The sequence below is a fragment of the Puma concolor genome, chromosome B2 (assembly GCF_028749965.1).
Source record: "Puma concolor isolate L17-30 chromosome B2, mPumCon1.1.hap2, whole genome shotgun sequence".
NCBI classification, from domain to species: Eukaryota; Metazoa; Chordata; class Mammalia; order Carnivora; family Felidae; genus Puma; species Puma concolor.
The window spans coordinates 85,707,025-85,718,106 of NC_141671.1; positions in this window are offsets into that span (position 1 = coordinate 85,707,025).

The window sequence follows — 11,082 nt, forward strand, 5'->3', positions numbered from 1 at the left end:
TCATCATACTATTTATAAGAATTTTGACTATCTTGACGTCAAAGCAGAATTTTGAAGGAACTACCACTGTAGAATCAAAAAATACATTTTTCCCTTCAGATCTACTTCTTAGTTTTTTTTCTTTTTTACTTATGTGAAAAGTAATTCAAGCTCATTGCTATGAAACCGATAAGGATTTGTTTATTCTATTATAATTATTGGGAGTTTCTGAGGAAGACCCTCAGAGTACTGTCTTTCAAGTTCGGACACTGAAAGAGTAAGGAATTATACAATAAGTAGTGAGGGATATGGTCAGGTTTAGGATGTGGATTATATTTGCAGAGTTAGGCTAGTTCTTACTCCCATTCAGAGGCAGCCCCATTTGGAAGGACTGTCCTGGGAGAGTAAGGCAGAACCTATGCCATCTTTGAGCAGCTTCCGAAAAGGAGGAAGGGCAGAGTGGAGTCATGTAAGCCCAGCTGTTCCTACCCAAATTTACAAATTCCTTACATCACCACACCTCTGAAGAACAGAATGAGTAAAGAGTTAGAGAGGGGAGCACTGTTATGCTGATTGATATCCTTTCAAAGGAGAGTTGGGGATAAAAGATTTGGTTCTGTTACAAAGAAACAGAAAACAATACTTTGTTTTTGCCAACAGCTTTATTAAGTTTTAGTGCTTCTTTGAATATTTTAGGATTGAAATATTCTAAGCGTTTCATTTTATAGGTCTACTGGTAATCAAGCAAACCTATAGCATGGCTGCTGTTTCCAAAGAAGATAATACTGTTTCCAAAGGAGAGAATAAGCACTTGGGTATTAAGATTTCCTCCCTATAGTATTCACCCCAGGTAAAATATATGGTAAAAAGGAATTAGTCATTTTGTGGGTCTAATGGAGCAAGGGTTGTGACCAGAAGATGAGTAGATGACCAGCGTGCTCTTCCACAGTGAATCAGCTTCTTCAAAAGTAGCCAAGTGGTGACCTTAGAAGCCTGGGTGATTGGGTACGGACATGGCAGAAAGTAGCCATGGACAACCCACTTATTTCAAGAGTCATTATACTGGTTTTTTTTTCAAGCTATTCTGACACAGAATGTCATTTAGGATGTTCAGAGCTTACTTTTACCCACATTAGAATGGTAGTCTAGGTATTGTGGAAAAACTGACATGTGCCAATCTAATCCCATTTAGCTATAGGGAGAGTAGTCAGCAGACATCACCAGCAGTCACCTCTTTCAGGATCTATCTGTCTCAGCTCCAGACAGCTACTTTCTTTGACTTTCTCAGAGTAGCTCCCATCTAGTTGCTAAGGGAGGTAAAGGTAAAAATGCCAGCCCAGGTTGGAGAGAGGGAAGATGGCGGCGTAGGAGGACGCTGGGCTCACCGCGCGTCCTGCTGATCACCTAGATTCCACCTACACCTGCCTAAATAACCCAGAAAACCGCCAGAGGATTAGCAGAACGGAGTCGCCAGAGCCAAGTGCAGACGAGAGGCCCACGGAAGAGGGTAGGAAGGGCGGCGAGGCGGTGCGCGCTCCACGGACTGGCGGGAGGGAGCCGGGGCGGAGGGGCGGCTCGCCGGCCAAGCAGAGCCCCCGAGTCTGGCTTGCAAAAAGCGGAGGGGCCTGACGGACTGTGTTCCGACAGCAAGCGCGACTTAGCGTCTGGGAGGTCATAAGTTAACAGCTCTGCTCAGAAAGCGGGAAGGCTGGAGGACAAAGGGAAGGAGAGCTGCTGAGCCCCCGGACGACAGAGCTCAGTTTGGTGGGCAACAAAGGCGCTCGCCAGCGCCATCTCCCCCGCCCATCCCCCAGCCAAAATCCCAAAGAGAACCAGTTCCTGCCAGGGAACTTGCTCGCTCCGCGCAAACACCCAACTCTGCGCTTCTGCGGAGCCAAACCTCCGGCAGCGAATCTGACTCCCTCCTGCTGCCACAGGGCCCCTCCTGAAGTGGATCACCTAAGGAGAAGCAGGCTAAGCCTGCCCCTCCTGCCCCTGTGCACCTTGCCTACCCACCCCAGCTAAGACGCCAGATCCCCAGCATCACAAGCCTGGCAGTGTGCAAGTAGCCCAGACGGGCCACACCACCCCACAGTGAATCCCGCCCCTAGGAGAGGGGAAGAGAAGGCACGCACCAGTCTGACTGTGGCCCCAGTGGTGGGCTCCGGGCAGACATCAGGTCTGACTGCGGCTCCGCCCACCAACTCCAGTTATACACCACAGCACAGGGGAAGTGCCCTGCAGGTCCTCACCACGCCAGGGACTATCCAAAATGACCAAGCGGAAGAATTCCCCTCAGAAGAATCTCCAGGAAATAACAACAGCTAATGAGCTGATCAAAAAGGATTTAAATAATATAACAGAAAGTGAATTTAGAATAATAGTTATAAAATTAATCGCTGGGCTTGAAAACAGTATAGCTGACAGCAGAGAATCTCTTGCTACAGAGATCAAGGGACTAAGGAACAGTCACGAGGAGCTGAAAAACGCTTTAAACGAAATGCATAACAAAATGGAAACCACCACAGCTCGGATTGAAGAGGCAGAGGAGAGAATAGGTGAACTAGAAGATAAAGTTATGGAAAAAGAGGAAGCTGAGAAAAAGAGAGATAAAAAAATCCAGGAGTATGAGGGGAAAATTAGAGAACTAAGTGATACACTAAAAAGAAATAATCTACGCATAATTGGTATCCCAGAGGAGGAAGAGAGAGGGAAAGGTGCTGAAGGGGTACTTGAAGAAATAATAGCTGAGAACTTCCCTGAACTGGGGAAGGAAAAAGGCATTGAAATCCAAGAGGCACAGAGAACTCCCTTCAGACGTAACTTGAATCGATCTTCTGCACGACATATCATAGTGAAACTGGCAAAATACAAGGATAAAGAGAAAATTTTGCAAGCAGCAAGGGGTAAACGTGCCCTCACATATAAAGGGAGACCTATAAGACTCGTGACTGATCTCTCTTTTGAAACTTGGCAGGCCAGAAAGAATTGGCACGGGATTTTCAGTGTGCTAGACAGAAAAAATATGCAGCCGAGAATCCTTTATCCAGCAAGTCTGTCATTTAGAATCGAAGGAGAGATAAAGGTCTTCCCGAACAAACAAAAACTGAAGGAATTTGTCACCACTAAACCAGCCCTCCAAGAGATCCTAAGGGGGACCCTGTGAGACAAAGTACCAGAGACATCACTACAAGCATAAAACATACAGACATCACAATGACTCTAAACCCATATCTTTCTATAATAACACTGAATGTAAATGGATTAAATGCGCCAACCAAAAGACATAGGGTATCAGAATGGATAAAAAAACAAGACCCATCTATTTGCTGTCTACAAGAGACTCATTTTAGACCTGAGGACACCTTTAGATTGAGAGTGAGGGGATGGAGATCTATTTATCATGCTACTGGAAGCCAAAAGAAAGCTGGAGTAGCCATCCTTATATCAGACAAACTAGACTTTAAATTAAAGGCTGTAACAAGAGATGAAGAAGGACATGATATAATAGTGACAGGGTCTATCCATCAGGAAGAGCTAACAATTATAAATGTCTATGCGCCGAATACCGGAGCGCCCAAATATATAAAACAATTACTCATAAACATAAGCAACCTTATTGAGAAGAATGTGGTAATTGCAGGGGACTTTAACACCCCACTTACAGAAATGGATAGATCATCTAGACACACGGTCAATAAAGAAACAAGGGCCCTGAATGAGACATTGGATCAGATGGACTTGACAGATATATTTAGAACTCTGCATCCCAAAGCAACAGAATATACTTTCTTCTCGAGTGCACATGGAACATTCTCCAAGATAGATCATATACTGGGTCACAAAACAGCCCTTCATAAGTTTACAAGAATTGAAATCATACCATGCATACTTTCAGACCACAATGCTATGAAGCTTGAAATCAACCACAGAAAAAAGTCTGGAAAACCTCCAAAAGCATGGAGGTTAAAGAACACCCTACTAACGAATGAGTGGGTCAACCAGGCAATTAGAGAAGAAATTAAAAAATATATGGAAACAAACGAAAATGAAAATACAACAATCCAAACGCTTTGGGACGCAGCGAAGGCAGTCCTGAGAGGAAAATACATTGCAATCCAGGCCTATCTCAAGAAACAAGAAAAATCCCAAATACAAAATCTAACAGCACACCTAAAGGAACTAGAAGCAGAACAGCAAAGGCAGCCTAAACCCAGCAGAAGAAGAGAAATAATAAAGGTCAGAGCAGAAATAAACAATATAGAATCTAAAAAAACTGTAGAGCAGATCAACGAAACCAAGAGTTGGTTTTTTGAAAAAATAAACAAAATTGACAAACCTCTAGCCAGGCTTCTCAAAAAGAAAAGGGAGATGACCCAAATAGATAAAATCATGAATGAAAATGGAATTATTACAACCAATCCCTCAGAGATACAAACAATTATCAGGGAATACTATGAAAAATTATATGCCAACAAATTGGACAACCTGGAAGAAATGGACAAATTCCTGAACACCCACACTCTTCCAAAACTCAATCAGGAGGAAATAGAAAGCTTGAACAGACCCATAACCAGTGAAGAAATTGAATCGGTTATCAAAAATCTCCCAACAAATAAGAGTCCAGGACCAGATGGCTTCCCAGGGGAGTTCTACCAGACGTTTAAAGCAGAGATAATACCTATCCTTCTCAAGCTATTCCAAGAAATAGAAAGGGAAGGAAAACTTCCAGACTCATTCTATGAAGCCAGTATTACTTTGATTCCTAAACCAGACAGAGACCCAGTAAAAAAAGAGAACTACAGGCCAATATCCCTGATGAATATGGATGCCAAAATTCTCAATAAGATACTAGCAAATCGAATTCAACGGCATATAAAAAGAATTATTCACCATGATCAAGTGGGATTCATTCCTGGGATGCAGGGCTGGTTCAACATTCGCAAATCAATCAACGTGATACATCACATTAACAAAAAAAAAGAGAAAAACCATATGATCTTGTCAATCGATGCAGAAAAGGCCTTTGACAAAATCCAGGACCCTTTCTTAATAAAAACCCTTGAGAAAGTCGGGATAGAAGGAACATACTTAAAGATCATAAAAGCCATTTATGAAAAGCCCACAGCTAACATCATCCTCAACGGGGAAAAACTGAGAGCTTTTTCCCTGAGATCAGGAACACGACAGGGATGCCCACTCTCACCGCTGTTGTTTAACATAGTGCTGGAAGTTCTAGCATCAGCAATCGGACAACAAAAGGAAATCAAAGGCATCAAAATTGGCAAAGATGAAGTCAAGCTTTCGCTTTTTGCAGATGACATGATATTATACATGGAAAATCCGATAGACTCCACCAAAAGTCTGCTAGAACTGATACATGAATTCAGCAAAGTTGCAGGGTACAAAATCAATGTACAGAAATCAGTTGCATTCTTATACACTAACAATGAAGCAACAGAAAGACAAATAAAGAAACTGATCCCATTCACAATTGCACCAAGAAGCATAAAATACCTAGGAATAAATCTAACCAAAGATGTAAAGGATCTGTATGCTGAAAACTATAGAAAGCTTATGAAGGTAATTGAAGAAGATTTAAAGAAATGGAAAGACATTCCCTGCTCATGGATTGGAAGAATAAATATTGTCAAAATGTCAATACTACCCAAAGCTATCTACACATTCAATGCAATCCCAATCAAAATTGCACCAGCATTCTTCTCGAAACTAGAACAAGCAATCCTAAAATTCATATGGAACCACAAAAGGCCCCGAATAGCCAAAGTAATTTTGAAGAAGAAGACCAAAGCAGGAGGCATCACAATCCCAGACTTTAGCCTCTACTACAAAGCTGTCATCATCAAGACAGCATGGTATTGGCACAAAAACAGACACATAGACCAATGGAATAGAATAGAAACCCCAGAACTAGACCCACAAACGTATGGCCAACTCATCTTTGACAAAGCAGGAAAGAACATCCAATGGAAAAAAGACAGTCTCTTTAACAAATGGTGCTGGGAGAACTGGACAGCAACATGCAGAAGGTTGAAACTAGACCACTTTCTCACACCATTCACAAAAATAAACTCCAAATGGATAAAGGACCTGAATGTGAGACAGGAAACCATCAAAACCTTAGAGGAGAAAGCAGGAAAAGACCTCTCTGACCTCAGCCGTAGCAATCTCTTACTCGACACATCCCCAAAGGCAAGGGAATTAAAAGCAAAAGTGAATTACTGGGACCTTATGAAGATCAAAAGCTTCTGCACAGCAAAGGAAACAACCAACAAAACTAAAAGGCAACCAACGGAATGGGAAAAGATATTTGCAAATGACATATCGGACAAAGGGCTAGTATCCAAAATCTATAAAGAGCTCACCAAACTCCACACCCGAAAAGCAAATAACCCAGTGAAGAAATGGGCAGAAAACATGAATAGACACTTCTCTAAAGAAGACATCCGGATGGCCAACAGGCACATGAAAAGATGTTCAGCGTCGCTCCTTATCAGGGAAATACAAATCAAAACCACACTCAGGTATCACCTCACGCCAGTCAGAGTGGCCAAAATGAACAAATCAGGAGACTATAGATGCTGGAGAGGTTGTGGAGAAACGGGAACCCTCTTGTACTGTTGGTGGGAATGCAAATTGGTGCAGCCACTCTGGAAAACAGTGTGGAGGTTCCTCACAAAATTAAAAATAGACCTACCCTGTGACCCAGCAATAGCACTGCTAGGAATTTATCCAAGGGACACAGGAGTACTGATGCATAGGGGCACTTGTACCCCAATGTTCATAGCAGCACTCTCAACAATAGCCAAATTATGGAAAGAGCCTAAATGTCCATCAACTGATGAATGGATAAAGAAATTGTGGTTTATATACACAATGGAATACTACGTGGCAATGAGAAAAAATGAAATATGGCCTTTTGTAGCAACGTGGATGGAACTGGAGAGTGTGATGCTAAGTGAAATAAGCCATACAGAGAAAGACAGATACCATATGGTTTCACTCTTATGTGGATCCTGAGAAACTTAACAGGAACCCATGGGGGAGGGGAAGGAAAAAAAAAAAAAAAGAGGTTAGAGTGGGAGAGAGCCAAAGCATAAGAGACTGTTGAGAACTGAGAGCAAACTGAGGGTTGATGGGGGGTGGGAGGGAGGAGGGAGGAGAGGGTGGGTGATGGGTATTGAGGAGGGCACCTTTTGGGATGAGCACTGGGTGTTGTATGGAAACCAATTTGACAATAAATTTCATATATAAATAAATAAAAAAAAAATGCCAGCCCATTTGGGCCCAAGGCAGGTCACCTCTGATGGGCAACATTGGCCCAGACTTGATAAGCCTCTGACTCATAATCTTACTTTTCTCATTTACCAGAGGTGTCAATCCCTATTAAACATCTTGAATCCCAAACTCCACCTCAGTGTTTGTTCAGAGAACCCACCTGCGACAGGTGCCCTCCCCTACATATATATATATACATATATATATATATTTGAGCATGTTTTTATAATGAGATGTGAATTGAAATAGATCATAAGGCAATTATCAAATATAACACTAATGGTAAAAAATTAGAATATACCCTTACATATTTACCTCCTTCTTTAGATTTATCCAAGTTTTTGAATATTCTTTTGCCTTTTAACTAGAAACATCATTTGTTTGATCATCTGTGAAGTATAGTGTATCTTCTGGATATTAATTTCTACTGAATTTTCTGTAGTTAGAATAACCTTCATAATTAAATTAGAAAATCAACTATTTTTTTTATGATTTTTCTGTAGTCTGTGTATTTCATTTAAGCCAGTTCTTATTGACTCAATGTTATTAACTTGTAATAAACAATTAAATCATCCCTATTGAAGCCCTCCTGGGAAACTACTAGAATGGCCAAAAAAAAAAAAAAAAATGCTTTATCTAAAAGAAGGAATCAAACTAAAGGAGCAACAGACTGACACAACTGGCATAAATTAATCTTATATAATTGCTTGAAAATTCAAGTATTAGGAACATGTTTGGTAAAAATGGGACACATTTTTAAAGTGATGCATTTGTGAAGATGTGAACTATCTAAATATTTGTATTAGTCAGCTTGGGCCGTTATAATGAAACACTGCAGACTGTAGGACTTAAACAACAGATATTTATTTCCTAGAGTTCTGGAGACTAGGAAGCCCAGGGTCAGCGTACCGGCTGATCCAATCCGGGTGAGAGCCCTCTTCCTGGATTGATGACAACCTTCTCTCTGTGTCCTTACATGGCAGAATGCAGTCTCTCTGTCTCTTCTTGTAAAGTCACTAATTTCATCATGAGGACCCTTCCGTCATGACTTTCATTTAAGCGAAATTCCCTCCCCAAAATCTTATCTCCAAATACCATTACACAGAAAATTAAAGAATGTTGAGGGTACACAATTCAGTGTATACCACAATTCACAAAGGAATATTTTGAGATGAACAGAAAAATGAGTTTTCCCGACTGGAGCATTCAGAGTCCAGTGAGTCTTGGTATGAGAATACCGAACTGAAAGTACAGAGACCTGGGACTGAGTTCCAATGACTTGGCATGGACTAGGAAATGTCTAGCACTTGACTTTCTTTGGTAGTAAGCTGGGTCTACCAAAAGGTTTTTCCACAGGGTTGTTGTGTATTTCTAAATTAGATAAGGAATATGCTGTGTCAAAACAATAATGGAAAATTACAGGTAAGATAACGTTAAGATCACTTCTTTGTTTTAGAGATTGACATATGAGCTAAGTTTTTAAAACAATCATGAGAATGACAAACTGTTTAGAGGAGAGGCCACTAGGAAAAAAAAGTAGTGTTAGTATGTAAGAAAGATGTTTGGGGAACTCTGTGTGAAGTTTTCTACCACTGACTGTCTTACTAACATTTCTATACTCGTTACTGGATATTGTTCTTCCCAGGAAGTTTCATTTCCTTTCTTTAAAATAGAATCTATGAGATTTTAAACTATTTTTTGCACTCAATTGCTCTAATCACTTAAACAGAGTTGAATGGTTTCATAAGCAGTGCTGTCAAAACTGATGGGTAATTTGTTAAAGAAAAAAAACAAAACAAGAGAAAAAAACAACAACACACTGTGAGATTGGGAAGAGAGACACAACATATAAAGAGACCCTTGTGACTGTGTTAGAGCATTGGGTTAATTATTACTTTCCAGAAGTTAATGATGAGGACTCTTGGCTCAAATGTGAGAGTGAGGACAAGAACACAAATAAACTCAACAGTTATCTGTTTTTCAAGTGTGAGAAAATATCATTTCCCTACAATGTGACTATCTATTTTTATGGGTAGATAGATAACCTTTAGGGACTGTGTCCAGCCAGCATTAGATATTGGTAATGAGTGTGTAGCAATACATTCGATTAGCACTACAAAGCAGGTATTTTCCAAATGAACACTTTGCCTAATTTTTATTAAATATAAGCACACATTTTCTCCTTCCCCCCAGTCTTCCTCTACTTGTTAAACATTTGTCATCCATCTTTAAAAATTATGCAGAAGACACAAAAGCCCTTTATAGCTTGAACAATAAATTGTGCCTAGGAGATGTACAAGTTTAGCTAGCACAGGGACAGAAGACCTGCTGTGTTTTATTCCAACTATAAAAATAGAAATGATCCCCAGTGTAGTTTGATAGATAATGATGGAGGTTGCAAAATTATTCTGACTAATTGTGTTTACCCTTTTTGGTTAAGCTCATTGAAAATCAAAGTAAATCTCCCTCTAGATAAATTCTATATTTTATTAAATTTATAAAATCATAAAACAGTATGTCATCATCAATTTAAAAAAAATAATTATATTGTTCTTGAAACTGTCAGAACATATTTTTTGACTGTGTATTACATAAAGAGGTAAGCAATCTGATATGGTGACCTAAATGTTCCCAGTTTAACCATTACAAGGCTTGGTTCTCTGGCTTTTGTTTAGAAACAGTGAATCAATTGCATCTTATAACATTTTTTCCTATGAAGAGGATCCATTATAACAGTGTACTAAATACTAGAGATTTTTGTTCTATAAAAGGTCTCAGGGTCTTAACTTTATCATTAGGGTTATACATTGTACAAACTTTGAAGAAACTTTATATCTTTAGTGTCTTTATATCTTTCTAAGATAAAAGGAATAATTTAAATTCATTTTGAGAATTACAAACTTTGGTAGTCGATTGTCTTCTTTTGTGCTCTAAGTTTGCAATTAATGAAGTTTAAATAAAACTTCAGTCTGGTGGATAAACTGGTTTGGGCTTTGACTTAATTGATTGGTCAGTTTGAAACTGTCAATTAATTAGTTTGCTTCCACCACCTCCTCTGCCCAACACCCCCCAGACCCTGAATGAGCTGTTGTTTATCTGAGTAACTTATTAGCCTGATTTTATGTATTAGCATAGACTCCGGTAAGGAAGCTTATCCAAATGTATTTGCACTTTGACAAAGCACTTGTTCAATAGAAAGAACCATAAAAGTATTTATCATATTTTTGATGTGTATTGGTCAAGAAAAAGCATTATTCATTGAAATCTAACTGGATGCAGTATTAGTCGGGGTGCAACTCCAAAGGGAAAGTAGAGATCTTTCTGTGCTGGTAAGAAAGATACATCTACATCGAACACTATCTATATTGTAAGGATGCTGGGAAGCAGGCAGCTGGATGAAATCCTGAATCACCTCACACACAGCTGCTGCTTCACTCACTGTGAAGAGCAGGGTTATGCTGATTAAGCTACGGGTATTTGTAGAGGTGTTGTTGGTGTTGTTGTTGTTGCTGTTTCCTTTTGTTGTTTTCTGGCAATCTGTGCATCACAGGCAAACAGGAATGGGTGGCTCTCTCCCTGCAGCAGCCTGTTATCAATCCAAATACTCCTCTTCACCTGTAATTTTTCCCTGGCCAAACTGTTTTTCCTTATTTGATTAGATTCTCCGTTTTCTTCTACCTTTCATCCTGTGTCTTCTGCCTAAAATTATTTGACTCCAATCTTCATTCACCAAAAGGTACCCGTGACCACCTTTTCACCAAAACCTTTGCTTATCACTTGTTCTCATGTAAATACTTTGCCTAT